The following is a 7,007-nucleotide window of genomic DNA, read 5'->3' as shown; positions in this document are numbered from 1 at the left end:
TCGGTTCACAATATTGCAGTTCTAATTCTTTAATGATTTGCCATATGGCTTCAGAACCACACCAAATTTCTTTTTATTGTTTAAAACAACCAAGACTTTTCTATTTATTCATGTCTCTGATATTCATATTTAATGAGAATAATCAGTCTCTAAAAAAAAATTTTATTTTGTAACAAAACATTATTCTTAAAACTTTCAAACCAGGGGCAGTTTATCAATAATACAAGAAATTCCAAATGCTTATAAATACATACCTTCAGTGGTGATCTTATGAGTAATCTTTTGAAGTTCGTGACTTTGAGTTTCTACGGACCTTTCAACTACCATCGGATACTTCACGTAGCTGCTAAAATCATTCTTTTGTTCTCCAGCTTCTTCAATGTTATACTTGTTTTTTCAGAGCCTCTTAAACATATTTTGAAGTATCACAGTTACTGTAATAGTCATACAGATCATTTGTGATTCTATTCAGAATGTTATAATCATTCTTTCTATAAGGTGATTTCTTTTCTAAGCTGTAAATTATTCGCTTTAATCTGTGCAGCAGATTCAGCTTTAACACTCTTCCGTGTTCCTTTTGATCCTCATATTTCTTACCGTAAGGTTGTTCAGTTGATCCAAAAGGAGCAATAAAATTTCCTCGGTCAAAATGTTAGCTATCTTTTTCAACATTAAGAAGAAAATCATCATTTGTTGCCAACATTTGAAGTGACATCTCTCAAACATGAACGATTTGTCAAAGAAAGTATCCGCAGAAGTACCAATAATTTCTTTAATAGCCATGGCAATTCGAAACGTCTTAAAATTGTTGGATCACGATGTTACCAAGTTTGCCACCAAAGAAATAACCGGGTCGAGTCACGGATCGGTACGCTTTCTTTAAGACGTTTCGCGGTACTGCCAAAATTATGCAAAGCAGCTCTTAATAACCACGACGCCTCCAGGATAAAACAACCCAGTTCTATACTATACGATTACTACTTGCACGGTAGATAATCGGTCTAGAAATACACAAATACACCTTCAGATGGTACTAAGACCATCCAAATATGGTATACATACCATCTTAGTATCTGGTATAACGACCAGTCGTAGTAATTTCTCAAACCAAGAGAAATTTCAATAATTCTCTAAAGGGAATCCAAGAAAAAATAATACTTGATAATTTCTCAACTCAAACGAGGAGAAATTAACATTATTCTCTAAGGAGAATTCAAGAAAATACTCGGAAAATTCAACGAGTAGAAAGAAAGGGGGAGAAGTTGACGCTTCGACAATTCGAAAGACGCGGAGTTATGAGAGTGAGGAAGGAAAAACTCAATAATTTTTTGGTGTGTTTTGGAATGAAACAAGTGACTTCCTTATATAATGAACTAAATTAGCCAAGATTTCTAATCTAAGCAATGTGGGACTAAGGAGTTTTTTCAACTACCACACAATGTGGGACTTGACTTGGGAACTTTTTTAATTCATCTCCCTATATTGGAATATATACCTAATGCTCCAACACTTATTCATAATCCTTCATTTTAATTCTGCAGCTAGCTGACAATGATTAACTATGTGACACCTTGTCACTAAGCCAAGGTGAATTAATGGTTGATTAAGAGGTCTAACCATCTTCAAAGGGGTCCAGTGGTGGGTGTTGCAGCAGTTTTTAGGTTTGTTGGAGGTCTGAACTCTAGCTAGTTTGCGCTGGTTGGAACTTCGCTGTGTGGGTGTAGCTCTTGGTTTTTGTTCATGTTGGTGGCTGGTTGGGTGTTCCTTCTTTTTGGTTTTGGGTGTTTGTCTTCTTGTACTCTTGTCTGATTTTCAGATCTATTGACACTTTTTGTTCATGATAAGTCCTAATTGATCATCTTGTAGTATCATACTGGTGAGAGTGTAAAACACTGAACTCAACCTTTGAGATGTTACTTAATAGAATGGCTAAGCATGTACTATTAGTATGCTTTCTAAATTTGTTATTAGGTCTAACCACATGAATATGCCATAGATTGAAGATGTAGTAAATTTTTATGTGTATGATCTTGTTTAGTACTTAAATTGTGTGTCTAGCTAGGTATTTTTTTTCTCTAAACATTGAAGGTATGTTTTTTTCAAATATGTTCTTTTATGACTTATTTGAAGGCAATTCTTTGGAAGAGTCTTACATTAATCCAATAGAGTGTTTAGATAATACCCCTTTATCAACACTTATTTATAAAACACACAAGTAGATAATAGGCAACACTTTTGAAAATAAACGTTCGCTAAGGTATCCATATTAGACAACACTTTATTATATAAGCGTCGTTGTATGAATAATTAAAAATCTTAATGTTATATATTAAACAATGTGCGAAATAAAAAAAAAATATTGTCTTAAATTCTACATTTAGACATTGCTTACAATTTAAGAAAAATACTGCCTTAAGTAGTACATTAGACAGCGCTCGAAAATAAACAAAAAGCGATGTATAATATCGAAAATATATTAACCCTCCCCTTTACTAGGGTTTGTTCTAGAAAGCACTGTCTAATATCAAAAATATTAACGCCTATTTACCACCGGTTATTTAAGAAAGCGTTGTTTAATGCCAAAAATATTAACGGGCTTTTATCACCATTTGTTCTTAAAAGCATTGTCTAATTAAAAAATATTAACTCCCCTTTATCAGCGCTAGTCATTAAAAGTGTTGTATAATGTCAAATATATTAACTCCCATTTACACGCACTTATTTTTAAAAGTGTTGTCTAATATAAAAAATATTTTAATGCCTCATTATCAACAATTATTTTAGAAAGCGGTTAATGTCAAAAATATTAATGCCTTTTTAAAAGTTCTACTTTTTAAAAAGAGTTGTCTAATGCAAAAGAATTTACTTGCGCTTGTTGTTAAAAGCGCTGTCTAATGTCAAAAGAATTTACTTTAATCAATAACTAGTGTCTTACCCGTGCGTTCGCACGGGTACCCGCCGTTTTCGCGCATTGTGATTGAGAAAAATAAAAGATATTAGTAAAAGATTAAGTTTGGGGTAAAATTGAAAAAGTTATAAAAATAATAATATTTTATTTGACAAATTATAATGAAGGAAAAGTTAAAATTCACAAATTATAACGAAGAAATATTCAATAAAATCATATAATTCAATTAGTGATAATTATGGCTAGTTAAGGAGAAAATTAGTTATTTTGGCTCAATTATGACTACAAACTATCAGCCCAATCTCAAACGATCAGCTCTCTCTTGTAGGCCAATGAGAAACCACTACAAACTCCATTTATAATAATGATTCATTCAAAATACATAATTGATAGAAAAATACTTTGACCAGTTACTTCATTTTCCCGTTAATATTCGTTATTTTGATAAGTAACTTCGTATTCCCGTTAATATTTCAAATTTCTTCCCGTTAATTTTCAATATTTTGATTAGTAAGTTCATGTTCTTGTTAATATTCATTATTTTGATCAGTAACTCCTTGCTCCCGTTAATATTCATTATTTTGATCAATAAGTTCGTGTTCCCCTTAATATTCCAAATTCATTTCCGTTCATATTCAAAAAAATTATTAGTAACTTAATGTTTCTGTTAATATTCAAAAAATTATCAGTAACTTCGTGTTCCTGTTAATATTCAATATTTTGTCAATAACTCCGTGTTCCCGTCAACATTTATTATTTTGATCAGTAACTTCGTGTTCCCGTTAATATTCAAAATTTGTTCCCGTTAATTTATAAAATTTGGATCAGTAACTTAATGTTTTTGATAATATTTAAAATTTTGATCATTAACTTTGTGCTCCCGTTAATATTTAATATTTTAATCAATAACTGCGTGCTCCCGTTAATATTCAATATTTTGATCAGTAACTCCGTGTTCCCAGTAATATTCAATATTTTGATCAATAAACTTCATTTCCCGTTAATATTCAATATTTTGACCAGTAACTTCATGTTCCCCTTAATATTTAATATTTTGATCACTAACTTCGTGTTCTCGTTGATATTCAATATTTTGTTCAGTAACTTCATGTCCCCGTTAAAATTCAATATTTTGATTAATAACTTCATGTTCCCGTTAATATTCATTATTTTGATCACTAACTTCGTGTTTTCGTTAATATTCCAAATTTGTTCCTGTTAATATTCAATAGTTTGATTAATAACGCCATGTTTCCATTATTATTCAATATTTTTAGCAGTAACTTCATGTTCCCGTTAATATTATATACTTTGCTCTGTAATTTAATACTCACGTTAATAGTCAATATTTTGATTACTAACTTCATGTTCTCGTTAATATTGAATATTTTGATTAATAACTTAATGTTCCCGTTAATATTCAATATAGTTTGATCAATAACTTTGTTTTCCCGTTAATATTCAATAGTTTGATCAATAACTTTATTTTCCCGTTAATATTCAATATTTCGATCAGGAACTTCATGTTCCCGTTAATATTCAATATGTTGATCAGTAATTCATGTTTTCGTTAATATTGAATATCGTATTCAGTAACTTCATGTTCCCGTTAATATTTAATATTTTGATCAGTAACTTCATGTTCCCGCAAATATTCATTATTTTGATCAGTAGCTTCGTATTCCCATTAATATTTCAAATTTGTTCCCGTTAATATTCAATATTTTTATCAGTAACTTCATGTTCCCATTAATATTCAATATTTTGATCAGTAACTTCATGTTCCCGCTAATATTCATTATTCAATATTTTGATTAGTAACTTCATGTTCCCGTTAATATTTATTATTTTGATCAATAACTCCATGTTTCGGTTAATATTCGTTATTTTGATCAATAATTTCGTGTTCCCGTTAATATTCCAAATTTGCTCATTAATATTCCTAAAATTTATCATTAAATTAATGTTTATGTTAATATTCACGATAATATCCAAATTCGTGATCAGTAACTTCGTTTTCTCGGTAATATTCAATATTTTAATCAATAACTACGCGCTCCCGTTAATATTCGATATTTTAAATATTAACGGGATATTAGTGCATTCGCACGGGTACCAGTGTGGTAATATTTCAAAAAAAACTACGAATATTTTTATAAAGTTATTCTTGTAATTATTCAATATTTAATTAGATATGTTAATATTAGTACCATATACACTTTAAAAATAAATAGGTGTATTTTAGCGAAACTCTTATTTATTTATTTTATATATTTTTGACCTGAATTTAATTTCCTTACTACTATTTCAATTATTATAATTTAATATGTTTTTATTTTTTATTTTTATCAATAATTGATTGTGACAGTTAATAGAATTTAAAAAAAATAGTTACCTTTTAGCATTGTAATAATAAACTTTAATTTCAATTAATGTCTTTATTGGTTAATAAAACTGCTTTTACTACATACTCTATGTATCATTACTCTTTAGTATAGTTGAGCATTTATCCCCTATTTGTTGTATCGCTTGACCCATTAAAAGTTTAATTTTACTATTTAAATTATTTTATATTATATATATATATATAAATAAATATATATTAGACACAATAATAACTAATTTATTAACTTATTAAATAAATTTGACATGTATTTTGAAAAATGAAATTTAATTAAAAAATAATATTTTAAAAGAGATAATAAATGAGTGCTCATAAAAAATTGAAATTGTGATATGATCAAAATTTGTTTTTATTATTGATCATCACCAAAATTATTAAATTCACATAAAAATTTAAAGTTGACAAATAAAAATAATATATTAAATCATTAGAATATTTAAATTAGTAATACATCTATTAATCTTTTTTTTTTAAGAACGAGTCAAATGTAAAACTTTGTTATCTATTTTTTTGAAATTTGTAACATATATAAATAATTTAATATTATTAATAATATGCAATATACACAAATTATTGCATATAATTGTACATAAATGTGTAAATATCAATAAATGCCATTATTAACTAACAACATGCATGATTATATCATATTGAAGATGGGAAGTCAAATGGAGATAGTAACCGCTAGAATTTAACCGTGAAATTGTGAATTGAAGAGTCAAAGGTTGAGACTGATGTGAAATTTTGTGGAGTGTTTTGCTGATGTGGATAGGCCAATTGATCAGGAAGTGGTAGACTCTTCTTATAATTTATTTTACATAATTTAAAAAAGTAAGTATCAATAAACAAATTTATTATATTTATATTATTTATTGATATTTTAAAATATAAATAGTTTATTAAAATGTATATATATAATTTTTTAATATTTTAAGAATAAATCAATAGTATTAAAAATGTTAAATAGAAAATTTGTTTGTATTGTTATGTCATAAAATAACATAAATTATATTTAAATTAATTTTTGTAATCAATGCTCCAAATTATACGGTTGAAATGTTATTTCATGGTTCAACAATTCCATCGCAGAAAATATAAGACCCATATGCAATCAAATCAATCCAAATACACCCCACCATAAATGTAATTAAGGTAAAATGTATTTTGTACATCATAAATGAGGATGTCCTCTATAAATTTAATCCAACGGTTAACTTAGTTATTTTTAGGCAAAATATCCTTTTTGGTCCCTTATGTGAACCTCGGGGTTCATTTTGGTCCCTTAACTTCAAAAAGTGTCATATTGGTCTCTTAACTCTTCAAAAGGTGTCATTTTAGTCCTTTTTGCCATATTAGCGACTGATTTAGCGACCAATTTTTGAGTTTTTCCGTCGCTAATGTGACAAAAAGGACTAAAATGACACCTTTTGAAGAGTTGAGGGACCATTATGACACTTTTTGAAGTTAAGGGACCAAAATGAACCCCGAGGTTAACATAAGGGACCAAAAAGAGTATTTTGCCTTATTTTTAATCAATTTCAATATAATATTATTTATTTTTTATTTTATAAATATACTATAAATTATTATCTTACAAAATTTATTAAGTTTCATATTCAATTTTTTTAATTATTTAGATTGACCATTCACCAACCATTTAAATATAATTAAATTAAATGTTGGAATGGTTTGATG

This window comes from Vicia villosa, linkage group LG2 (genome assembly GCF_029867415.1).
Source record: "Vicia villosa cultivar HV-30 ecotype Madison, WI linkage group LG2, Vvil1.0, whole genome shotgun sequence".
NCBI classification, from domain to species: Eukaryota; Viridiplantae; Streptophyta; class Magnoliopsida; order Fabales; family Fabaceae; genus Vicia; species Vicia villosa.
This window is presented reverse-complemented; position numbering follows the sequence as displayed.